Source organism: Cydia pomonella, chromosome 20 (genome assembly GCF_033807575.1).
Source record: "Cydia pomonella isolate Wapato2018A chromosome 20, ilCydPomo1, whole genome shotgun sequence".
Taxonomy (NCBI): domain Eukaryota; kingdom Metazoa; phylum Arthropoda; class Insecta; order Lepidoptera; family Tortricidae; genus Cydia; species Cydia pomonella.
The window spans coordinates 3,894,091-3,921,888 of record NC_084722.1 but is presented as its reverse complement, the minus strand read 5'-3'; the positions used below and the strand labels follow the sequence as shown (position 1 = coordinate 3,921,888).

The window sequence follows — 27,798 nt, the reverse complement described above, 5'->3', positions numbered from 1 at the left end:
CTGATCACCTAGAACTATGAAATTAAGCAAGTTATATCGTCTTACACTACAAATACAGGGGAAAATCTTAAAACTATAAATTAAAAAAAGTTAAATATAAAAAATAAGCGGTGGTAGGCGAGTGGATATGACGTCCGACTTTCAATCCGGAGGTCGTGGGTTCAAATCCTGGGTCGTACCAATGAGTTTTTCGCCTAAATTTTCGGAACTTATGTACGAAATGTCATTTGATATTGACCACTAGCTTTTCGGCGAAGGAAAACATCGTGAGGAAACCTGCATACATCTGCGAAGAAATTCAAAGGTGTATGTGAAGTCCCCAATCCGCATTGGGCTAGCGTGGAGACTATAGCCTGAGCCCTCTCGCTCATGAGAGGAGGCCTGTGCCCAGCAGTGGGACGTATGCTGAATTATTATTATTATTATATAAAAAATGAAATAAATAAAACCGGACAAGTGCGAGTTCGACTCGCCCACCGAGGGTTCCGTACTTATTTGTTGTTATAGCGGCAACCGAAATTATCATCTGTGAAAATTTCAACTGTCTAGCGTCTAGCTATCACGGTTCATGACATACAGCCTGGTGACAGACGGACGTACGGACGGACGGACAGCGGAGTCTTAGTAACAGGTTCCCGTTTTATCCTTTGGGTAACGGAACCCTAAAAATAAATTAAATTTGTGCGGCACTCTTGGTAGGCTAGTCTGATTCGCACTTTTCCGTTTTTTAACCTTCAAAAATTCTCTTTTGACCTGGAATAGATAGTCAAGAGTATATATCAGTCTACATATGATATAACCCATTTATCTCCCGAAAATTGATCGACAAAACCCGCCATGGCCAAATAGAAGCCAAATGAAGCTTACCGTGTTTATGCTCAAGGCAATTTCTCGGCGAATTGAGCAAACATCAGCCGATCCGGAAAGATAACTTCTATTTTGAGGCAATGTTGACTTTTTTTCGAACGGGTTTGCTTTTGTATTCTATACGTAAATGTATCGAGGTAATATATTGATCGGATGCAAAATGCGCCATCCAAACTGCCAGAGTCAGGAACAAGAAAACTAAAAGGATTTGACCCATGTGCCTAATACATAGGTCACTAGATAAGTTTTGCAAAAGACAAATATGAAACAAAGAGGTGGACTATCATATATACTTGTAAAAACCATATTTCCATACACAATGATGGCCAATCAACAGTTTCTTTCTTTTTTAATTTACTTATTAATAAATCTAAACTTTGTATGAAATGAAAATTTTGTATAAAATGCGTAAATCTTTCTTAGCCCAGGTCGACGTTTTCAAAGTTTAAATCTATTTTATAATAAGTAGATTTAAAAAGAAAGTAAATATTTTTCGGCCAAAAATTACCTATGGAAATATAGTTTAAAAAATATGTGATAGGCCACCTCTTTGTTTTATATTTTTCTATTGCTTAAATATCTAGTGATCTATGTATGATCCTATTGATAGAACAAATAGCAGACTAGATGGTACTCTACGGTTCCGTTATAACTAACGTTTTATTGGACGACGATGGCGCTGTAAAAAATGCTTCGTGCAGATTGCTTTTCGTCCCGTTGGGCCCGTGGCGGCGAAATAAAGAAGTCGGTTTCATTTGGGTCGATTGTGGCTCTGGATGTGTTCGAAGCGTGTTAACGAAGTAGTTGAAACTTTTTAAGCTGACTGTTTAACACTTGAGATATAGCTTTCATGGCCATGAACAATGACATGGTTGTCTAATGTTTAAGGCTTAATAATAAAAAAATAATCATGGCGCCCAAACATGGTCGCTCACGGAGAGTCAGAATTCCAAATTAACGATAACTTTATATAATGGTATGACGTCATACCGGTCTAATCCGAACCATTTAGGTAGCCGAATAAATTTATTGAGCTACCAAAAATAACGGTACCGTTATTTTTTCGGGTACCTAAACCGCTTTCATAAAGGTACCCTATCAGCTTAGGCGTCGTTTGCCAAGCCTCCCGCGCCTTGCGCCAACTTATTCCTATTGGATGAAGCTGTCTAGGTAAGTGTAAGCCCGTAAACCCTTTTGATTTTATTTAATACTATCAGTTTGGTTATTATAACGATTAAGGTATATACCGGAAAAAAATACCGGTACCGTTATTTTAAAACGGTAGTGATACCTTTATATCGGAGCCGCACGGCCCAACAGGTATAATGTATCGGTATCGTGATTTTACTCCGCTACCATACCGTTATACCGTAATCGAAATCAGTCCCTGTTTGCCAGCGAGCAATGGAGCGCACAATCTAGGTGTCGTCATGCTTACGTACAAATTTACAAGTGCGACAGAGAGGCAACACGTCGAACGTGGTTCGCGGTAGGCCGTCAGGATCGCATCCGAAACACTACATTGCGCTCCAAAACACGCATAGCTGACGTAGGGGCGAAGACCGCCAGGCTGAAGTGGGACTGGGCGGGTCACGTCTGCGGCATGCATCCAGATACGTGGGCTGGTATAGCCACTAAGTGGATGCCGCAAGATAAGCGCGGACGTGGCAGGGCCAGACGGAGATGGCGGGACAACTTAGACACCTTCATCAGTAACTGGCCAGAAATAGCACAACAACGGCAGCTGACCACACATTTAAGAATAGAGTTAAGGGTCCCCCGCACGCTCGGTTCTCCATACAAACGTAGTTACGCTCTTATTTTAAAACGAGTAGCTAAGGTAGCACTAAAACTTAGTACTTACAAAAGGATAAGGTATAACTATGCCTCTAATTAGTTTATGTAGCTTCAGATAACATAATTAAAAAAATACAGCGATTTTTTTTCATACGAAACTTGTGTTTGCTATGTCGTTTGTTTTATTAATTGGATCTATGTAAACTAATTACAGGACTAGATATACCTTATATCATTGTATGTGCAAAGTTTCATTACAATCCAACATGTAGTTTTGAAATGAGAACGAAACTCCGTTTGTATGGGAAGGTGAAATTCGACCGAGGTTGCCGGGGACTTTTATTTTAATAAGTTATCGAAAATATCTGATTTTTAGGGTTCCGTAGCCAAATGGCAAAAAACGGAACCCTTATAGATTCGTCATGTCCGTCTGTTTGTCCGATTATGTCACCGCTACTTTTTATATTTTAAGGAAGCAAGTGCTGGCGATATATATAAAATTATATTAAAAACATAGTTGCGGTATAGTGATGTCATGAGTACTGTTTTATCGGCTATATTTACCCAGTAATAAACAAAACAGGGTATGATAAGGTCCTATACAGGGTGTTTGGTGCATCGTTAGCCAAAAAAAATTGGGGGATTGCTGGGGTTATTTTCTATCACCTTACGCCCTCTAAAAAATTCTTGGGCCCACGTATAATTTTTTTTCGTTTTTCTTGTAATTTATGAAAAATCTTCAGGGCCGATATGCTTAAACTTCATTAAAAAAATAAGTAAGTGATAAAGAGATGCAATTTTTACTGCATCGTAATCTCTAACGTTGCACGGCTCGAATGATGTCAAATTTACTGACACGTAACGTCTAATTTTTTTTTTTATTGGCCCTCAAATGTTTACAACGTGTAAAAATTTAGTCTAATGTCAACTTTGATTTGCAATGAAAAAAAAATTAAAGAGACAGCGTTCTTGAAACTGTTTAAAAAAAAACTGTGTTTTGTGTTCTTTCTAACGATGTACAATTATCTTAAAAAAACCTTTCATAAACTTCATTTTTTTCACGATTTAGTAACGAACGCAACGGTAAAGTTATCGAGATTCAAACATTGACACTGTTCCCTTTTGCTGCCAGCTTTGAAGTCCCCATTTTCTTTCAACACACAGGTTGATCTACAGGTTGTAAAGATTTGAAACTTATCTTTCGTAAATTTGGACGTCAAGGTCAACTTTCACAAATTTGAGCGTAAGCGATTAGGCATCATAAGATAAGAAAAAAATCATGAAAACAACACGTGCGAAGCAGGTAAAGACTGTTATCTCTCTCTTACACAGCCAGCTCAATTAAGTGCAGTTGTCTTTTTGTGTTGAACTGAAAGATGACCTTGAACTTGAAGTCCAAGTTTATGACAGGTTTCTTTTTGAGATAATTGGATATTGGCAGAAAGACCGTGATTTCATAATTCTGACTTCTTTCTAACACGATGTACAATAATCCCAAAACACCTTTCATGAACTTCTTCAGATTTTGGGAAATGAAGGCATCATGGAATTGACGACATGCAATAAAAAAAAACATTTTTTTTGTAAGCTTTCAAGTTTTTTTTATTAAATCAAATCTTTTACACTACAAATCTTGCTCGAACTGACGACCTTCGTTGCGAATGCACGCGTAGCACCTGTTTCTTATTTCGACCGTAGTTGTTCGCATTCGGATTTCTCCTTTGATCACATCAAACGCCGCCAATATCCGCTGGGACAAATCTTCTGGTGATTCTACTTCCGTTGCGTAGACGAGTTCCTTTGCCCGTCCCCAGATGTGAAAGTCCAAGGGAGTTAGGTCCGGGGACCGTGGGGGCCATGGAATGGGGCCGTCTCTTCCAATCCATGAATTAGGGAAAGCATTGTCTAGGTGCTCCCTGACTGTTATCCTCCAGTGTGCGGGACAACCATCTTGTTGAAAAACGATACGCCTATCTTCATTGAAATGAGGTACATCAGCTAGTAATTCAGGTAGATCATGTTGTAAAAAATGAAGGTAGTTGTCTCCATTCAAATTATCGGGTAGGAAGTGTGGCCCAACCACTTGATCGCCAATAACTCCCGCCCATACATTGAAGCCGTATCTTCTCTGGAAACCTCTAGCTCTTTTCACGTGTGGATTTTCATTTATCGGCGACCAGTGGTGCAGGTTGTGTAAATTCAGTATCCCCTCTCGTGTAAATTTGGACTCGTCTGTCCAAAGAATGCTTCTTAAAAAGTCACGGTCCTCTAAATCCGTGTGCAGCAATAAACGACAAAACCGGACACGATTTCCAAAGTCGTTATCTTCAAGACCTGCAAAGAAAGAAAGACAAATAAGAATCTGACAAGGTTTGTGAAATGGAATGTGGGGTAATTAGGTACATACACGATAACGTAAAGGACACAGTGACGTTACGTTTCGAAGTCAATAACAGCAAAATAAACGCGAAAAGCTGAGGTTCAGTTCTCTAGTCAATTGGTATGGATTAAAAGTAATTCTAGCGTTTAATACCTTGGACTGGAGTGTAGTGAAATGCGTGCATGTTGTTTTGGCGAAGAACTTTCCACACCTTCCAGATTGAAATTTCCAGTTGTCCAGCTACATCTCTGATGCTCTTATTCGGGTCTTCTTCCATTATGGCTAAGATCCTTTCATCAACTGCAACATTGTGTCGAACCACAATTCCTCTCGGTTCATTTACGTTCAAATTACCAGTTTCCCTTAAGCGCCGGTAAGTGTTTTGAAACGTATTGCGGTTTGGTAAGCGTCTATTGGGGAATCGTTACTGGTAGATTCTTTGCGCTGCTCGTGCTACACCATCAGCTTTACCGTACGCCATCAACATGTCCGCATACTCTTCATTCGTAAAGGCAGCCGTTTTTGAACGATCAAAACTCAACAAAACAGAGATTAACAAAAACAACAGAAAACTAACAAAAAAACAACAGTACTAAGATCGCAAATGCTTCAACCACAAGAGACAGTCAAATCACGACTAATGTCTAATTGATACCACCACCACCCCCCAGGTTCATCTTTGCTGGGTTCTTGGGTTAAACGTCGAGTAAAAGAGAGAGACAACTGCACTTAATTGTGCTGTGTAAGAGAGAGATAGCAGTCTTTACCTGCTTCGCACGTGTTGTTTTCATGATTTTTTCCTTATCTTATCATGCCTAATCGCTTACGCTCAAATTTGTGAAAGTTGACCTTGAAGTCCAAATTTACGAAAGATAAGTTTCAAATCTTTACAACCTGTAGATCAACCTGTGTGTTGAAAGAAAATGGGGACTTCAAAGCTGTCAGCAAAAGGGAACAATGTCAATGTTTGAATCTCGATAACTTTACTGTTGCGTTCGTTACTAAATCGTGAAAAAAAATGAAGTTTATGAAAGGTTTTTTTAAGATAATTGTACATCGTTAGAAAGAACACAAAACACAGTTTTTTTTAAAACAGTTTCAAGACCGCTGTCTGTTTAATTTTTTTTTTCATTGCAAATCAAAGTTGACTTTAGACTAAATTTTTACACGTTGTAAACATTTGAGGGCCAATAAAAAAAAATTTGACGTTTTTCTTGTAATTTATGAAAAATCTTCAGGGCCGATATGCTTAAACTTGATTAAAAAAATAAGTAAGTGATAAAGAGATGCAATTTTTACTGCATCGTAATCTCTAACGTTGCACGGCTCGAATAATATCAAATTTACTGAAAACTGTAAAAATTGCATCTCTTTATCACTTACTTATTTTTTTAATCAAGTTTAAGCATATCGGCCCTGAAGATTTTTCATAAATTACAAGAAAAACGTCAAATTTTTTTTTATTGGCCCTCAAATGTTTACAACGTGTAAAAATTTAGTCTAAAGTCAACTTTGATTTGCAATGAAAAAAAAAATTAAACAGACAGCGGTCTTGAAACTGTTTTAAAAAAAACTGTGTTTTGTGTTCTTTCTAACGATGTACAATTATCTTAAAAAAACCTTTCATAAACTTCATTTTTTTTCACGATTTAGTAACGAACGCAACAGTAAAGTTATCGAGATTCAAACATTGACATTGTTCCCTTTTGCTGACAGCTTTGAAGTCCCCATTTTCTTTCAACACACAGGTTGATCTACAGGTTGTAAAGATTTGAAACTTATCTTTCGTAAATTTGGACTTCAAGGTCAACTTTCACAAATTTGAGCGTAAGCGATTAGGCATGATAAGATAAGGAAAAAATCATGAAAACAACACGTGCGAAGCAGGTAAAGACTGCTATCTCTCTCTTACACAGCACAATTAAGTGCAGTTGTCTCTCTCTTTTACTCGACGTTTAACCCAAGAACCCAGCAAAGATGAACCTGGGGGGTGGTGGTGGTATCAATTAGACATTAGTCGTGATTTGACTGTCTCTTGTGGTTGAAGCATTTGCGATCTTAGTACTGTTGTTTTTTTGTTAGTTTTCTGTTGTTTTTGTTAATCTCTGTTTTGTTGAGTTTTGATCGTTCAAAAACGGCTGCCTTTACGAATGAAGAGTATGCGGACATGTTGATGGCGTACGGTAAAGCTGATGGTGTAGCACGAGCAGCGCAAAGAATCTACCAGTAACGATTCCCCAATAGACGCTTACCAAACCGCAATACGTTTCAAAACACTTACCGGCGCTTAAGGGAAACTGGTAATTTGAACGTAAATGAACCGAGAGGAATTGTGGTTCGACACAATGTTGCAGTTGATGAAAGGATCTTAGCCATAATGGAAGAAGACCCGAATAAGAGCATCAGAGATGTAGCTGGACAACTGGAAATTTCAATCTGGAAGGTGTGGAAAGTTCTTCGCCAAAACAACATGCACGCATTTCACTACACTCCAGTCCAAGGTATTAAACGCTAGAATTACTTTTAATCCATACCAATTGACTAGAGAACTGAACCTCAGCTTTTCGCGTTTATTTTGCTGTTATTGACTTCGAAACGTAACGTCACTGTGTCCTTTACGTTATCGTGTATGTACCTAATTACCCCACATTCCATTTCACAAACCTTGTCAGATTCTTATTTGTCTTTCTTTCTTTGCAGGTCTTGAAGATAACGACTTTGGAAATCGTGTCCGGTTTTGTCGTTTATTGCTGCACACGGATTTAGAGGACCGTGACTTTTTAAGAAGCATTCTTTGGACAGACGAGTCCAAATTTACACGAGAGGGGATACTGAATTTACACAACCTGCACCACTGGTCGCCGATAAATGAAAATCCACACGTGAAAAGAGCTAGAGGTTTCCAGAGAAGATACGGCTTCAATGTATGGGCGGGAGTTATTGGCGATCAAGTGGTTGGGCCACACTTCCTACCCGATAATTTGAATGGAGACAACTACCTTCATTTTTTACAACATGATCTACCTGAATTACTAGCTGATGTACCTCATTTCAATGAAGATAGGCGTATCGTTTTTCAACAAGATGGTTGTCCCGCACACTGGAGGATAACAGTCAGGGAGCACCTAGACAATGCTTTCCCTAATTCATGGATTGGAAGAGACGGCCCCATTCCATGGCCCCCACGGTCCCCGGACCTAACTCCCTTGGACTTTCACATCTGGGGACGGGCAAAGGAACTCGTCTACGCAACGGAAGTAGAATCACCAGAAGATTTGTCCCAGCGGATATTGGCGGCGTTTGATGTGATCAAAGGAGAAATCCGAATGCGAACAACTACGGTCGAAATAAGAAACAGGTGCTACGCGTGCATTCGCAACGAAGGTCGTCAGTTCGAGCAAGATTTGTAGTGTAAAAGATTTGATTTAATAAAAAAAACTTGAAAGCTTACAAAAAAAATGTTTTTTTTTATTGCATGTCGTCAATTCCATGATGCCTTCATTTCCCAAAATCTGAAGAAGTTCATGAAAGGTGTTTTGGGATTATTGTACATCGTGTTAGAAAGAAGTCAGAATTATGAAATCACGGTCTTTCTGCCAATATCCAATTATCTCAAAAAGAAACCTGTCATAAACTTGGACTTCAAGTTCAAGGTCATCTTTCAGTTCAACACAAAAAGACAACTGCACTTAATTGAGCTGGCTGTGTAAGAGAGAGATAACAGTCTTTACCTGCTTCGCACGTGTTGTTTTCATGATTTTTTTCTTATCTTATGATGCCTAATCGCTTACGCTCAAATTTGTGAAAGTTGACCTTGACGTCCAAATTTACGAAAGATAAGTTTCAAATCTTTACAACCTGTAGATCAACCTGTGTGTTGAAAGAAAATGGGGACTTCAAAGCTGGCAGCAAAAGGGAACAGTGTCAATGTTTGAATCTCGATAACTTTACCGTTGCGTTCGTTACTAAATCGTGAAAAAAATGAAGTTTATGAAAGGTTTTTTTAAGATAATTGTACATCGTTAGAAAGAACACAAAACACAGTTTTTTTTTAAACAGTTTCAAGAACGCTGTCTCTTTAATTTTTTTTTCATTGCAAATCAAAGTTGACATTAGACTAAATTTTTACACGTTGTAAACATTTGAGGGCCAATAAAAAAAAAATTAGACGTTACGTGTCAGTAAATTTGACATCATTCGAGCCGTGCAACGTTAGAGATTACGATGCAGTAAAAATTGCATCTCTTTATCACTTACTTATTTTTTTAATGAAGTTTAAGCATATCGGCCCTGAAGATTTTTCATAAATTACAAGAAAAACGAAAAAAAATTATACGTGGGCCCAAGAATTTTTTAGAGGGCGTAAGGTGATAGAAAATAACCCCAGCAATCCCCCAATTTTTTTTGGCTAACGATGCACCAAACACCCTGTATAAGTCCTATTGTGATGTGATAACGAAGACCTCAGGCAAGGACCTACTAAACAACGGGGTACCACGGATTTTGACCCTTACTTCTATTTAGACAAGGTCGTCTTTGCAACAACACGATTGGATGAGATATATGTCCTTATTTATGTTAGTAAAGCGAAAGGTCTTTAGAACAATTGTAATACTGTCCGACAATCTAATTCTAAACTTAATTTTCTTAAAATAAGGTAGATTTTCTAATAACATAGCCAAGTAAGATATTGTATTCTTACAGGCCAATTCGAGTTTTAGTTATTCGATCTGTTTCCGATGTGATACTGATCTGTCAATGTCTAAAGTGACGTTTTTGGTTGAAGAAATGTTACTCGTACTTCTGGTTCTAGCGCCATCTTGATAGCCTTGTGACGAATCCCTTTGTTTTTTGCTCATTAATATTGTTTATCGATAGCTTATTATACAGTAAACGAAAGTGGTAATTTGCAGTGAATGGAGACTTAATCTGGAAGTACGTTTAACCACCATTTTTGAATCAACGGCCGGTAGTCCACGTCCTACTTGTAAAGTCCAGCTATTGCTTTACAACAGCTAATAAAATCAGCGTACTGTCTTGTACTAACCGTACAATTTAGTCGTATTTAAAGCTCCTAATACCTTGATACTGGCGAAATTGTCCCACTGGTCTGAAGCCTTAATTTTAATACATTACGATACAAGTGCGAAAAATACGAAATTCGAAACGAGTGGCGATAAATTAAAACACGACCGAAGGGGGTATTTTAAATCGACACGAGTTGCGAATTACCGATTCGCACATGTATCGTACAACGTTTTACAGTATATTTGGCCCTTTAAATATTCGACACAGTAACATAATATGCTAATTTTCGCACTAGTTCGGTAAAGTAGCACCATAGGTACTGTAAAAGATGAATGAAATGTCACTTTTAACACAGACAGATCAGTATCGTATCGGAAATAGATCGAATAACTGATACACGAATTGGTCTGTTAAGCTACTCGTATTCAATTAGAGGCTTTGTTGTCATACACATAAGGATGTTTATCTAATAACAATCAACAACAGAGTTGGGGTTCTATTGAACAGTATTTTGATACCCTACATACGATTCAGTTTACAATTACTTATCCCTAAAGCCATACAAATGTTTAAGTAATTTAAAATAGTATTAAGTTACGAAAGGTAATTTTGAAATTTGCAGAAACCTTATGTTTAAATTAACATTTGAGCTAGACGTGTTACAGTACGTACAGTCAGCATCAATAGTAGCGGATGAAACAACGCACCAAAAGTATCTGATATTTCGGATAACTTTTCCAAATATAGATAAATCTGTAAAATTTACATTCAAAAGTATATCTTTTACCATCTTAATTGTTCTGCATATAGAACCACCACATTTTGTTAAGCTGTTTCAGAATGGTACATACTTTTGAAACCTTGTTTGATCCGCTACTTTTGATGCTGGCTGTACATAATAGTTATAACTTAAGGGCCTGTTTCATAATGTCTAAGTAAAGTCCTACTTGTCACTTATTTGACGAATAAAGTCAACGCTTAACTTTTTAACTGAAAGGTAAAACGCTAAGCACCAGTTTTACAATGTCCAAGTAAAGTATTGAATAGCTAATCAACAAATGAATTAACTTCTAGATAAAACTTCCCAAATGTAGCACTTTATCTACCAGTTAAGCTTATTTGATGATTGTGAAATGCCAACGACGACTTTATTCGTCAGATAAGTGGCAAGTAGCTTATTCAGTACTTTACTTGGACATTGTGAAACAGTCCATTAGTTTTCCACTTATAAAATGATAACGCTTACTCGACGCCTACGCGACGCTCGGTGCCCAGAACTCTACGCGTCTCGTACTCGTAATAAAAACATTACGCTTACGCTTACGCGCCGTGTGCTGAGGGCCTAAGGGATTCAGATCGAAGGTCATTGGCGCCAGGGAGCCCCTTAACACCGCTGCGGTCATAATCCTAATATCACCTTCGTATTTCGTTAGTGGGAGTACCTACAGTGTGTAAATTCTATATGGGCTAATATTTAAACGGTGGTTACCAATGTTACCATAGGACCTAAGTATATTGAGATAAAGTTTGCTTAGAAACACAATGAAAATATTAACCATACAAACTAATTCGGCCCGCAATGTAAAGCAACAAAAGTTACCAGACACGAGCTTTTTGAAATAACTTTCAACGCTTGTTGGCAGCAGCCAGTGGATGTCATTCCAGATCTAGAGCAGAGCCCAACTGGGGAAGTACCTCCACCTTACAGAAAACAGCAGCCAAATAACACTAGACCCTACTCATAGTGTTGTGTTCCTGCCGGTGAGTAAGGTTGCCAGAGCTCAACGTGGGGGGGGGGGGCGGGTTTAGGGTCGGCAACGCGCATGTAACTCCTCTGGAGTTGCAGGCGTACATAGGCTACGGAGACTGCTTACCACCAGGCGGGCCGTATGTTTGTTTGCCACCAACGTAGTATTAAAAAAAAAAGTTACTATGTAAAGCTCGCGTCTCGTAATGTCATGTCCAAACATAGAAGTTTTGTGGCAAAAACGAGTGCTTGAGAAAATGAAACATCGACAAATAATAACATCGATAAGTCAGTCATAGATTAATAATTAAAAGGTGTAAATTCTACTTGCTGTAAATAAACTGTAGAATACAGGGTCAAAAAATAAGAAAACTACCAATGGGTGTATCAAAGAAGATATCGGACGTGTTGTGTATTTCGCGGTAGCTATCTTTTTATACAGTGTTAAAAATATTTTTAACGCTAAGGTAACATCGATAATAGACATATCGATAATTGATTTTGTCAATCACTTTATTGTGCCACAAAAACTTCTATGTCTGGTCATGTCTCGTTATATTTGCAGTACATTGTTGCTCGGTAAATTTTCAAAAATTAATTACGGTGTCATAATTAAAAGTAATTTAAGCTTCTTAATTCATGGTTACACGGATAAATTCTATATCTTGTTTAATTTATCGCCCGTTTTGGATTTACACACGGAAAATGGCAGCCATGTTTGCAAATATTATCATCAGACCTCCATTTATTTGCTGTGTACATACAACGATAATAATTTCATTAGAACTCCCTGCAAAAGGGAATAAAGCGATATTATTTCATAATATCGCATTTTCCCCAATTACAGGAAAATAATCATTGTATCTTGGTTATAGAGTTTAAATTTCAAGGATTCTAGATTAATAGATGTGTATATTGGATGATATTATGCCAAATGAGAGTTGGTTAATGCTTTTTGTTAGGTACCTGATTTTAATTATTTGTCGGAAATGCCACAGTTTCCAAGTTCCGTATATTTATCTATTTATTTTATTAACTCTGAAAAGGACATTAGATTTCATAGAACCAAGCCTCTAACCTTCGAGCAACACCGGGAAGGGAGTCGGCATTCGCACTATTACCCCGCCGTATATTTGCCGAGGAGTAAGGTTGCCAGAGCTCAATGAGGGTGCGAAGTGTTAGGGTCAGCAGGCTACGGAGAGTGCTTACCAATGAGCTGGCCGTATGCTTGTTTGCCAGCGACGTCGTGTAAGAAAAACCCTTGCCCAACTGGGCATAGCGCCGTGCGTGTTTTGTCTCGTCCGTACTCAAAAAGAGATCGAGGTCTACAAGATTTGTCTTTGACGTGTGTCATTTTCTATGTATTTGTGTCGTCATTATAGATTAGACATTGTATGTAGTGAGTGCGAAGGGCGAATGTGTTGCACGTTATCCCACGCAAAAAATGGCAGAACGATTTGTGGGTACGGGAAGATATCGCTTGGGCTTCTCCCTTCCGACGTGTCGGAAGCTGGTGCTCGAAACCTGTAACGCAGCGGCTTACGTGAGCGAAAAACTCGCGAAAACGAAGCGGCGCGGCGCGGGTGAATAAATCCTTTGATACCTATGGAAGTGTCCAACGTGGGCGATCTCGTTGCGAACGCGAATGCCGTGGGCCACCCCACCGCGCCGCGCCGCTTTGCTTTCCCGAGTTATTCGCTCGCGTAAGCCGCTGCGTTACACTTTAAGACCTAACTTTACAACTAGCAATGTGCCAAAGAGAATTTTCCAGAAATGTTGAGAATGTTCATGAACTTGCACATTACTATGTGTAGAAACTGGTAAAATTATTCTCGAAACCCCATCAACATAAACAATTTGTGAAGGACTTCTCAATTAACTTCAATTTTACCCAAAACTTTTTACCTAATCTCCATTTCGTTTAACTTAGTTGAAAACGTCTCCATCAAACTAGTTGTCAATTAATTTGGGTCGCATGTTAACTAATACCTTCCAATGTTCCATATACCTGAGTTGGAAGAAGGACATAAGTTTTTGGGTGTTTTATGGGACATTGGGCGTTGTGTGTAGGTTGAATATAATACGAGTAACACCTGTATGTAACAGCATTAGGAAGTTGGGGAAGGCTTAGTTAGGGGCTTACTATTTGAAACTATTCTGCATCGGGTATACAGGGTGACTAGGGTGAGCGATTTATTAGGGCGAATAATGGGAAAGTATGAAATTATTTAATTATTTTTATTATTTATAAGAAGATGCATCGTTAATAGGAATATCACCTTTAACTCAATTTTCAAACTTTTAAATGTCCAGTTGAACTATTCGTAGGTTTATTGATAAAGGTAAAGTATTTAATATGATATGCAACATTAAAGTATAAACTATAATTACAAACTTAACTAAAATTAAAATAAGACTAAATATATCTAAAATAACAATAAGTACCGAAAACGCTAGCAGCATTTCCTCGCTGGATTGTTAAACTAATACGCTGAGCGAGGAAGCTGCTAGCTCTTCGGTCTCCTATGGCGTCTCTGAGACCCAGGGCGTCAAGGTTACTGTTCTGAACTGTTTGTCCATTGGGCATCTGAAGCAATCTAACGAACCTATCCTACCTATCTATACCTACATACAAGCCTTATTCAGCTTACTGAGGGGCTATCTGGGCAAAATTGGGGGAGATTTAAAATTTAAATCCTGAAGTTTACGTGAATAGTAGTTTTATTACTTTACGTTCTACTCTAGTGCTTAAATTATAGACCACCGTTGCTCTGCCAGAATTTCCAAACTAAGTTGAAGTTATACGATTTACAATACCACGGGTGATGATTCTAGGGAAGACAAACGTTAACGCAATCTCGCCGACGGCGCCATCTCTGGGTGGCCGGCGTAAGCGGGGCCGATGTTAGGGCCTACGCTAGCTGATGCGGACGCCCGCCGCGTGCGCACGCACGCGGGTGCTATTTCTAGGTGAAATCCGCCGCACGCGTCCGCTTCAGTTACCGTTGCTTACATATACTATTTTTCTCGTTCGCTCGTCCGCACCGTGCACCCGCGTCAGCTAGCGTAGGCCCTTATGAATTTACTGTGGCGCGGGCGAGACTACTAGCGGCATCTAGTAGCTTTGAGGTATATTTGTGCTACATTACATTATGTTGTTATGTTTTTCCATTCTAGCACAAAAATTTTTTGCTCGTTGATGCATCGTGTTTTTTTCTTATCTGATCCATTAGAACAATAACCAGGGTTATAGATATATATAGCATAGATTCATGCGTGATTATGTAGGTACATGTGTATTAAGAGAGGACAATAGAGGCTCCCTAGGCGGCTGTATGTTCGGAGCGACGGACTAAACTGGTTTGAATATGTATATTATATACAACGTACATGGGTACCTATAACATTGCACTATCGTCCAACGTAAACTTGAAAAAAAATGTAAGTATTTTTATTTTTATGTGAATGCGTCTTTTACTAACATTAGCAAATAAAGATTAATTTTATTGTATTATTAACGAATGATATGGGCTTATTATGTCTGAAATAAATGATCGAATAGAATTAAAAAACAGATTTCATACTAATTTTTAAATGCTCCTAACTCTTATAATAATAAAAACACCTAAAAAAGTCAAACGTAGGTGCATAGCTGCGGTTGGTATACAACAAATTATGTCAAAATATTATCAATAATGTTCATATACACATACAGAGAGGAAAATGGGCTACGTTTGGATGAAAAGGCGATTTCACACGGGTCTTCCTCTCTCGTCTTAAGCCACAACTCAAAAGTTGTAATTTTAGTAGCCTTTGTAACTAGATATACACCGTGTTTTTATATAATTCCATTAACTTCGGGGCATGAGTAAGTTTAAGGAAACTAAACGGCATGAGTAATTTAATTTTTTTTTATGTAAAAAGTGATTATATATTGCATATAGCGTTATTGTAACACGGGCGTTACATTTAACTCAACCAAACAATTAAAAACTATGCCATATCAATGACATTTCAAACATCGATCGTCCGAGATAGAACTTAGGTTTAGTAGCAAATGTATTAACTCGTACTAATCACTAATCAATATGTGAACGGGCCCTAAGGCAAGTGTACACGCTTGTAGGGGCTTTATAAGTTAAAAATAACTTATTGGTTATTTCCGTAATGGAGCTAATGAGAATACCAGTGTCTTTGAGGAAGTTACTTAATTTAAGCTCAGGAATGCACCCTTGAAATTAACGGAAATCAAAAAAACACGGTGTATAGATAGCTGAGTGTGTTTGCATCAAAACTACATAGATGATTTTTGATGTAATTGCTGCAATGTTTTGTGTGATATTTTAGTAAATTAAAGGCCCTTTGTATTGTATTGTGTTCCAATATGCGCCGTTAAATGGGAGGCAAACAGCTATTATAAGCACAATCGACGATGCCTTCCTTCGCTAACTTTATTTTGAGCCTTCGAGATTCGTTACGAGAATACAGGGTGGGAGAGAATAGGGGACTGTTCCGTATGGTAAAATTACTGCCTTAGACATTAGTATCCGTATGAGTCACTGACAGTGTCAGAACTGACATAGGTATACGCTATCGGGAACGTAATTTATTTTTTATACATCTCGCTCGCACTTATATGCGAGTACGAGCGGGATGCATAGAAAGTAAGTTTCGTTCTCGATAGCGTTCATGTCAGTGCCGAACTGGTGGTAGCCACACAGGTACATTTTATGTCACGAATGTCGCATTCCTCACGTTTACGAACGCGAATGCGAATCCGAAAGTCCAGGGTGTATGTAGTTGTTATTATCATTCCTAATTAGAAAAAAATCTGTTAGTACATAAAACATAATTATGTAACCACGGGATTACAGTGTTGAGAAGTGCTGTCTACTGGTTAAAATGCATTACTTGAAAACAGTTTGTGCGCACTGCCCATACGTGTGTGAGTCGACGAGACAGGAGGCGACCTGCGCACATTCGCATTCGCAAAACATTCGCTTCACTTGATGCGAAAGCGAATAACAAAAAGGATGCAAATATACGTGTATACGAATGCGAATGCGAATATTCGTGAAATCCCCTGTAACACATGTGATTTTTTGAAATTCAACACCCTAAGGGATACCTAAACCTAGTGTAGAAATATTTTAATGACTTTATGCGGACGAAGTCGTAATAAACTAGCGATATGGCTATATGCTACCTGCTATATCTAATATTTGCTCTATTGTATAAAAAATCGAATCGAAAAATCATATTTATTTTCTATGATACCAAATCAAATTGAAAGAGTTTTTGTTTTGTTCCAATACAATAGTTACAATATTCGTTACTCGTAAATGGGAGGAAAACAGCTATTATACGCACAATCGACGAAACCTTCCTTCGGTAACTTTGTTTTGAGCCCTCGAGATTCGTTACGGGAATACAGGGTGGTATAGAGCAGGGGACGGTTTCGTATGGCCAAAATACTGTCTTTACGCATTAGACAGTAGGAATATTTTACAAATATACTGAAACACCTGTGATTTTAGAAATTCAACTTTATTTTCTACGAACATAATTAGCAAAACTATGTTCGTGGTTTAGTTTTCTCGGGCCAGATATGGCCCGCAAATCTTACTTTGGAGACCCCTAAGGGCCTACCGCGAACCACGAACGAAGTTATGCGTCTCTATGGCACTTTTAAATTTATACATAAGTGCGACAGAGAGGCAAAAACTTCGTGGTTGTCGGTAGGCCTGCCATAACGTAAGCATGGCTGCCGCTTTCCGCATAATTTTGGTGAAACTCAAACTGCTATCACAAGTTAATATCCAGCACTGTTTAATGGAACTTCGAAGCAAACGTATGTCTTTGTCTTTTAAATGAATTTCTCATTTACATATCTCTAATTAAGTTGGTGTTTGTCTTCGAATTTGATGGAATTTCGACGACGCGATGGTAAAACCGGTGAATCTAAAAAAAAAAAAATTTGAGCTATGGTTGTGTGGCTATGTTCATTAAATCGTGTATTGTTATAACAATATTTTACATAACGTCAACATGCAGAGGGGACTACATTTGTATGGAGAATTGTTCCTCCACTATTAGACCGTATCGTCTGTCATCGCCTACCGGCTGATACAGGGTGGCCAAATAAGAAGTATACATTTTGTTTTTAAATTTTAACTATATTAAGTTCAAAAATTATTAGGTATTGTTTTAAAATTATATTCTTCAGGGTTGGCAAATTCATGCGAAACATAATGTCTGACATATGTCCACCTCTAACAGCAGGCAAATGTAAGCCCTTATCATCCCAATGTTCAGCATCTATTCGCACATTTTTGGCATTATCTTAGTACATTTGTGTCGAATAGTCGGTTTTAACTGTTTAAATTTCATCAGCTCGTTAGCATAGACACGTAATTTTAGATAGCCCCACAGAAATAAGTCAAGAGCTACAAAATTTGGAGAATTTGGGTGCCAATCACTGACACTTTTTTTCAAAATTAATCGAGCAAACAACGTGTTTTAAACAACAGAAACATTTGAGATAAAATTGCTTGCTGCTAGTGGTATACATTTGGCAGAAATTATCTTCCGTATACATTGCCAACCCTGAATAATATATTTATGAAAAAATATTTAGTAAAATTTCCACTTAATGTAATTAAAATTTAAAAACAAAGTGTATCATTCTTATTTGTCCACCCTGTACTTTGTCAGATAATAGTTTATTAGTTAATTAATTGTCATTAATTAAAAAAATATTCAGTCGGTTGTATCGCGGTGGAAAGACCGTCAGCTGGTCGCCGGTCGATAAAAAAAATGATTTCGGTAATCGCCTCGCGATTGATATTGTGTCAGATGATAGTTTAGATGCTATTTTAAATAAAAAAAAACCGTCAACCTGTTGTGTAGCGGCGGAAAGATCGTCAGCTGGTCACATGAACATGTAAAAAATACGCGCCTTACCTTATGTACGCAAAGTATGCGTAATGCGCAATCCGTTTATTGAAACGCCTGATGGAATGCTACATGCAAAGCTTCATGATTTTGTTATAAATATCATAAAAGATAAGGCGCTTATTTTTTACATGTTCATGCCACAACTGCCGTTCTTTTCACCGCCATATAACCGGCTGCTGACGATTTTTTAAATTCATAATAGCATCTAAACTATTATCTGACAAGTATCAAACGGGAGCCGATGACTAATATTTTTTACGTGTTTCGGTGGCTGCCATTCCTCAACCCACCAACGGAGCGGCAGCTGACGTCCACGAGGGTTCATCATACATAGCCGTTAACGACTATACGAGTTATCGCCCGAGAGGCGATTGGTCATGGAAATCTGTTCCTGGCTCGCGGTCATATATGTTCATTCCTCAGTTTTGGTTATTTTCTATATATATGTAATTAAGTATTATTCTACTTTCGTCTAGAACCCGCGATACCAGCCCGATTGAGCCTTTACTGTACTGTAGGATAAGATGATTTGATGATTTTATTTACTTACGCAATTCGGTATCTCCCCAGCTATTCAAAAACATGTCGCCAAGTCCTACTACTACCGAGAATTTAATTTAAAAAATAAAGCTTTCCCATTTCTCCGCGGAACGCTAAAAGCAGTAACCATTTTTTCACCCCATCAAATTGAAGGGTGATGGGGTGGTCGGGAAATTGTTTCAGCTTTTACCCCGTCACCCTATTACGTGGCGTAGTTAGGCAACACAAACTGCTGGTAAGTAATTTGCGTACATGATTAAAAATATATCTTTAAGTAGCGACGGAATATACTTATATTTATCGGCTGCCGATCGTAACATCAGCCAGATCATGAAATTCCTAGGCATATCATAAAATGCTATTTCCGATTTTTGAACGCATCATAAATAAATATGTAGGTAAATCACACTCAACACAAATTTTCCCCCTACAATATCGCTAGAAACTTGCATCCCGGTGCATTCCTGCGATTTTTGCATCAAATATGCAACTTATTCCATTTCAATTCCCCCCTGAAGACTGTTAAGGCGGGTCCATTTCCTGAAACTTCTGCGAATATTGAATTTCATACGGCCACTAAACTTTCAGATTGCCTCTATCGCTTGCCAAGGTACCAGAGTGCTTTGGATTTCTTACACTTATCTTACAATCAAATTACAATGTTGACTTTTGGGATGACCATAAAAGGAATTGGGTTTAGGAGATAATTATAGTGAAATTACAAATGTGAAAGTTGCGGAAAGTTTCCAAAAAAGATAGAAAACTTGGAAATAAAAATAAGATTTTGGCAAAAATTTCATTTTTGGTACAAGCTTTTATCGCTGACTGTACTTTTTTTCCACGAGCAACTAATACTCATCGCGACAATTCTAAAAACCCCAAACATAATTAGGTTGCGTTGTTTTATCACAGAGTTCCTATAGCTACCACCTGTCTTCATCATCAGATCAGCGTGATGGTACCATATTATTGCATTGTTACCCGACTTATGTGGTTCAGCTTCATCAGAAACCGGGAAGTGAGTCAAATTTAACTTGCAAGATTTGTCCCATACATACTAACAGGGCAAGTTAAATAAAAGCTTGTAAAAATACAGTAAATTAAACATGTTCATGAGTGAGTGTTCTAAATGAACTAAATCTTTTGATTGAACTCACTGCTGATATAACTCGCTCAATAACTCATCTATCTCAGTGTTAGTTGCTCGCTCTTTCCCACTCATGATTTGAAATATGTAGCTGAGCCAAACGTGTGAGACGACGCGAATATGCGAAACGATCAGTTTCGGAGTGGTTCGTAAGAATTCGGAGGGCGTCGGGAAACATGGTCACACTTATGGTTTTATTCAATCTGATTGATTGACATCTCTCTCTTTACTCACTCGTGAACAATACAGATCCACTGAGCGAAATGAGTGATAAATATCTCCGCGAGCGAAATATATGAATCGATCTTTTCAACTCAGTGAAGCGTTTTGCGCATCTCTATAGTAAATAAAGGAAACTTTCGATTTTGAAATGGTAAAATTCATATCGTTCAAATGTTTGACAGGACAATTAAGCTGAACATCTTCTTACTAGCCGTCACAAAAATACGAAAACAAGTTTAATATTTTATGGATTATACAACGATATATATTGTATAGAACAGTTACATTAATGCAGATACTTTTGACTGCAAACTGTCGAGATATTATTTATATTCTGTCTACACTATTTGTTACTATGTGTTGTATGTATCTCCTTGAATCAATTTAAAATTTCAAACTGATTAGTTTTTTTTAGATAGAGCTTCAGTTATAACGCCATGTTCCAAATTCCTTGGGGTGTTCGTGCTATTCGAGCCACGGAAAAAGCCGTTGGAACTTGGAACAAGCCGGCTGTGTTCGGGCCCGGGGGACGGAAGTTTCACTTACGTAAACGTATCAAAATATTGTATTCCTATTGCTTGTGCGAGGTGCGAATTCAAATATATTTTACAAATTTTCACCATTTTAAATTGATATAATTTATGCTGTTCAGTAATTTAGGCGTTAATAATTTTACAGTAGGTACATAAGGCGCTACTTTACCGCACTAGTGCGAAAATTAGCATATTACGTAACTATGTCGAAAATTTAAAGGGCCATATGTACTGTAAAACATTGTACGATACATGTGCGAAGGTAATTCGCAATTCCTGTCGGTTTAAAACACTTCCTTCGGCCGTGTTTTAATTTATCGCCACTCGTTTCGAATTTCTTATTTTTCGCACTTGTATCGTAATGTACTATTACAGTACATATAGTGCTATTTAACCTCACTAGTGCGATAATTAGCACATTTACGTAACTATGTCGAAAATTGAAATGGTTATATGACTCATATGTACTGTAAAATGTTGTACGACACATGTGCGAATAGGTAATTCGCAACTCGTGGCGAATTTCTTTTCGCACTTGTATCGTAATGTAAATCACACCATGATGTATGAACTTGCAGATTGCTACTCATACCAGTCGTGGGATATAATAACAGGCTCTCAATAATAAATATAGCCGTTATGACCTGGTTCGATAAAATAGTTATTTCCGATACAAGTGCGGAAAGTAGGAACTCCTTTTGGTCGTATTTTAATTTATCAGTATGACTATCTCTCGTCTATCGTCGTGAATAACTTATTCACACGTGTATCATACAACGTTTTACAGTACATGCAGCGCTTTAAACTTTCCACATAGGCACGGAAAGTGCTCTTTCCGTTCCCGCCTTAGTGCGCGAAACTAGCACCATATGTACTATACCTATAATAGTAGATTGTTAACCAAGGGATGATGCCTTTCACCCGAGTGAAACACTCTACTTTTCATTTCGAATAGGAGAAAAGTAAAATACATGTGCCTTAAAAAAAGTAGTATCTCTTGAGGGTACTTTCAATTAACAATTTAGGTAAAAATATCGTGAGTAAATTATCAGTATCGAAATTGTACAACAAATCCATTTAGAACCAAATTTTTAATTGCATGCTGTAAAAAAAACCAGAGAAAGTACAGTGCTCTAGAGCAGAAACGTATCATTTTCTGCACACTTATTAGAACAACAATGACCCACTTTCAGAACACGAGAAATGAAAGTATTATTTCTTTACCCGAATGCTAGTTGAGCGTTAGGAACACAGCCTGAAGTTTCTTTATTCTATTTCATATGTAATGTAGACTGCAAAATGTGATAGAACGGATGGAAATGGAAACATTGGAGTACAGGTGAAAAGGAAGTTTTGCAGTACACTTGATGTTTTACAAGATTTTATTTTACTTGTCCTGTTAATTAGTTATTGTGTGTCAAATCTCGGAAGCTAAATTTGACCATAGAGTAATAAGAAGTAATAAAGTTCTCACTTCATACATCAGTTTCGGTATCAAAATGCTTATTATTTTCGCAGTCGACATCTAGCATCGAGTAGCGTATTTCATAGGTTCGTATATTAATATTTTATTTGCAATAACAATATACATAATGGATATATACAGAGGATTACTATAACTAGTCAAAAAAATTGAGGCATTGTACTAAGGAATCTAAGGATGCTGGCGGCATTTCCTCGTTGTATCGCAATACTGATACGTTGTTCGAGGAAACCGCCAGCTCTTCAGTCACCTCTTACGTCAACCAGGTGCTTCGCGATTTCTGCAAAAAAATTGTGCGCGCTGGGACGCCATGGACCTAGAGTTTCAACGCAAAATGGTACAAAATAGGACTCTCTGCCGGCTCTTATATTTATTACGTTTCAAAATTTCGGTGCTTTCCGCCGCTGCGCCCGCTTTTACATTAGTCCGTTGGAGGTGAGACGGTGCCAGTGTGTCTACGCAGGTAGCATCCCACAGTAACATTCGTCCCAAGCTCCAAGGAACTAAGGATACCCTATCAGGCCTCTTGCCATCATCCCTGATAATGCCAGTCGGCTCAAGAAGAGCTGGCACATTGATGGTGGCAAGAGACCGACGGATTATGTAATATTTCATTATATTTTGTGAATGTAGATTTATACAATTTTAACTAGAATTTGATTTACTTAATAACTAATGATTTATAATGTTTTCGCAGAAAAATATAAGAATTAACTGCATTTGTTCAAGCAAATTTGTATTTTAAATGCTTGAACGAGATTATGCTCGCTCACTCGGTTAAACATTTTCTTTTGTCCTCACTATTTCTTAAATAACGAATTAAAAATAAGATAAAACTGTACCCCTAGTGTAAATAAATTCGATTTCCAAACGTGACGTACGCGTTTGCGTTTAGTCTCATTTTGTATTGGATTTCGAAAGAGCGCGCCAAGCGGGACGTTTTGGAACCTCAAAATCCTATACAAAATGAGACTTAACGCAAACGCGTTCGTCACGTTATGATGTCGATCAAAGTTACACTAGGGGTACTGATAAATATTTAACCAAATGGCGTGAGTTCGAGTGGAACCTCGATAAAACGAATCTTAACACGACGAAATTCTCGTCAATGTGAACTGATATGCTATTCAGTCCAAAACATTAATTAACTCGAAATATTAAACTATATGGAGCAGATGTTTACTGATAACTTAATACACTTTTACAGTATTCTATGTTACTTATAATTCGTTAAGAATTGGAAATGTTAATCATCAAAACCTCTTCGTTTCATCAAATCATCATCAAAAGTTGAACAAAAGCCTACAAAAAAATACTATAGTTTTTTTTAATCGTAAACACACAAACAGTCACTATTGACTGTTTGTGTGTTTACACATAGAAGAGAAAAGTGAAGAAAAAGAGTGTTGTGGCGACTTCCAGCGCAGAGCTTTCGATGAGACCATCAAGTGAGAAACTATATTCGTACATCTATCCATAAGACTTAAGTTGCCCAAATATAATTATTTGGCGTTTCGCTTAAGATTCATGTTCTCGAGGTTCCTCTGTATTTAAAAAAAATGTTAGCAGTAAATTCTTGTTCTTTTTCTATCAAAAAGGTCATTTCTCAATAGAAAAGACATACTACTTACGTCATTTGAGAAAAACAGTGAACAATTGTGAAGAGAGCTTAAGAAAACAATGGCTCAGGCGTTTTGCGGATTTATGAGGTGTCAAATGGGGTGCGAATTTCGTTGTGGCGTTTTTCACTGTTCTAACGTTCTGCAGATTTCAGTGGAAACATAAAAATGCTTCTGTTTCGTTTTGTTGTTTTTATAATGCTTATTATTGAGGAAAATAAGGAAAATAAACTGTAATTTGATATCGTTGCCCGGTAAGAACATAATTATAGAAATGTTTATCATTTTCATTATCTCTTACGTTTTATCTATCCAAATAATATCATAAATAAGGATAAAATACAAACAACTACGTATTTCTAGTTAATATTAATGTTTTCGCACATAATATGTTGTTGTTGTTGTCCTAAGGCACCCCAGAGGTGCAAAGGGCCTTCACAAGCTCGCGCCACGCCTTCTTATCTTTAGCAACCCTTCTGGCCTCGCTCCAGCTCAACCCGACCGATTGTAGCTCATGACGGACCGTTTCCAAGAGTGTACAGGGCGCCCGGAGCCACGGCTTCCGTCCGGCGGTTTCCAACCGAAAGCTATGGTAGCGTTATTCGTTTCCCCTCTTCGAATAGTATGTCCTATGCTTCATTTCCGTGTCACGATTTCTTCGTCAATGGTCGTTTGCCGGCATATACTCCATAGGTCTTTTTTCGAATGGTTTTTGGCCAGAAAACGCGAAGGATCGACCTGAGGGACTTGTTGACGAAGTCCTGAAGTTTATTCGTTATCACTCTCCACGTTTCGCAGCCAAAAATCAACACAGATTCAACATTGGATTCGAATTGTAATTGAACGAACAAGCTGTCGCACAATATATAATAAGAAATAGAAAACGAAAACATGCAGAAATATAACAGAAGTTACGTAATTATGAAGTCTTATCTACCTAAGCAGTTGAAACGAAATACTACTAATATTTTCTGAGATAAAACAGAAACAGTATACCGAATAAATGTCTCGGTTTATCTAGATTAAGAAACAAACGTCTAAACTTCGCCAAGAAGTTAAAAGTCTCCACGAAATATAGCAGAAATTCCATTTTCGAAAATTCCCCCATAGTTTTAAACGTACGTAAATCAAACTTATTTTACCTGGACCGTTCCGCGCGAACAAGTTTTGTTTCAAATAAAACTTTGCGGCCAGTTACTTTTGGTTCTGACTTTCGAATGCTGCAAGCATCAATGACTAACGGATTCTTTCCATATTCTATTTTACTCCGGTTTTACAGTTTGTAAATGTAAAGTACCAATGTTAAAAAAGATTCCTCTTAATGAAGTTAAAAACTGGCAATGATTCAATACGGAGCAGCCATGTAAAGCCGACAAGTAATTCCGACAGCTAAATAAATAACCAAACAACAGAAAATCTTACGAGAAACGAATCAGAGTTCAAGTATTTTCCTTTTAACTCAAGTAAAAAATATCCTTAATAAAGAAAAAAATAAGAAACGAGCCTAGAAAGAACTCAAATTAAGCTACAGCCTTCATAAGTTCATAGGCGTAAAGGCATTCATGCCTCTTTCAACTTTCTTAAAGGAACGTGTAAATAGCTATCGGTGTGCGTGGAATGAAACGGCTTTAAAAAAATCTTTTTAATCGCGTTGGGACTACGGGCTTTGAGCAAAATGCCAACAAAATATTTGCTTTAGAAAATACGGGTGTACCTCGTGTGTTGTGGATGTGTGTGGATGTTTTGTTGAATTAAAATGCAATTTCGCTTTGCAAATACATGTTTTTATTGAGGTATATGGGTGGTTCCATGAATATTGGGTAATTATTGGACAGATTTTTCCTGGTGATTTTTAAATGAAAAAAAAAACACTTCATCATCTATTGGACAAGTGTAACACCACGTGTGATATATTCAAAGGGACCATTCGATTTAATAAATCTCTTTGTGTTCTTTAGATATAGATTTTTTCATGCTTGGCGCCATGTTCTAAAAAAAGTGTTAGGTAGGTACGTAATTAAGATTTTTTTTATGTTTGTTGCCTACATTTTAATTATGTTTAACTTTTAAATGTAAAATAAATTGTATGTGTATTATCGTCCATATGTTACTATCATCAGCCCCTAGATAATTACATGACATGACCAGGGACTTATAGATGCAAGCGTAATCGCACATAACTTTTAATCAAAAATATATACCGAAACCTAAAATATATACCGAAACCTAAAATATATACCGAATCCTAAACCTCACTCAATACACACACCTCACTTGAGACATTATGATAATTATTTTCAATAATAAATAACGTAGTATTGATACCAAAACGAACCCTGACCTTATTAAACGGCTTTTATATTTAAACCCTAAAAATAAAAATATGTAATATGTTTAATATGAAACTGGTATCTGAAACACAAAGTTAATCGATTTTCATGGAATCACCCATATATACCTAAATATAGCATATTGATATTTTCTTTTCTTTCTTGCTAAACAGACAAAATACAAAAAATACAGAATTTTGTATTTTTGTATTTTTTCTTATTTCCTTAAAATACACATGGCCATGATTTAGGGGATGGAGCCGCCCGGTAAGCAAAGAATTGCCTGTGTTGGGAGGCACCGCTCTTCCCTACGTTAACACCAAAACCAAAACAAAATAAAAAACCGGCCAAGAGCATGTCGGGCCACGCTCAGTGTAGGGTTCCGTAGTTACTCTTCCGTCACAATAAGCTAAACTGGAGCTTTATAGTATAGTAAATTATAGTAAATTGTTAACCAAGGGATGAAACGGTACCTTTCACGCGAGTTAAACAAATAGGCAAATTTGCATAATCAGTACCTAATTAAAGTAAGTCTTTTTACTATGAAGGGGAAACTTTTTGCGATAATTCAAAAACAGCTAAACTGATCATGCCCGCTATAGTTTTCATTTAATGTCTTTCTTAAGCTCTACTTCCACGATTTTTTTCATATTTTTTGGACCTATGGTTCAAAAGTTAGAGGGGGGGGGACACTTTTTTTTTTCTTTCGGAGCGATTATCTCCGAATATATTCACTTTATCAAAAAATGTTTCTTGAAAACCCCTATTAGTTTTGAAAGACCTTTCCAACGATACTCCACACTCTAGGGTTGTTTTTTATTGTACGACTTTGTCGGCTTTATTGATTTATATATCCATGCCAAATTTCAGCTTTCTAGCACTAACGACCACGGAGCAAAGCCTCGGACAGACAGACAGACGGACATGGCGAAACTATAAGGGTTCCTATTTGACTACGGAACCCTAAAAACCAACCAAACCTTCCAAACCAAACCAAAAACCTTCAAATTGTTAAGGACCAAACATGTAATTAGTGAATTAACTCACATATAGCATGTTATTAATAGAACGCCCCTACTCGATCTTATTATGAGCTCGACATATCGAAAACGTGTTGATTATATCATTGTTGTGTTGTGATCCCATTA

At 37.5% G+C, this 27,798-nt stretch overlaps 1 protein-coding gene across 1 annotated transcript in view; it reads left to right on the top strand.

The window, feature by feature from the left end:
* Nucleotides 1–27,798, top strand: part of LOC133529182 (somatomedin-B and thrombospondin type-1 domain-containing protein-like) — a 135,139-nt gene that overhangs the window by 68,308 nt on the left and 39,033 nt on the right. The gene's annotated exons all lie outside the window — the stretch shown is intronic.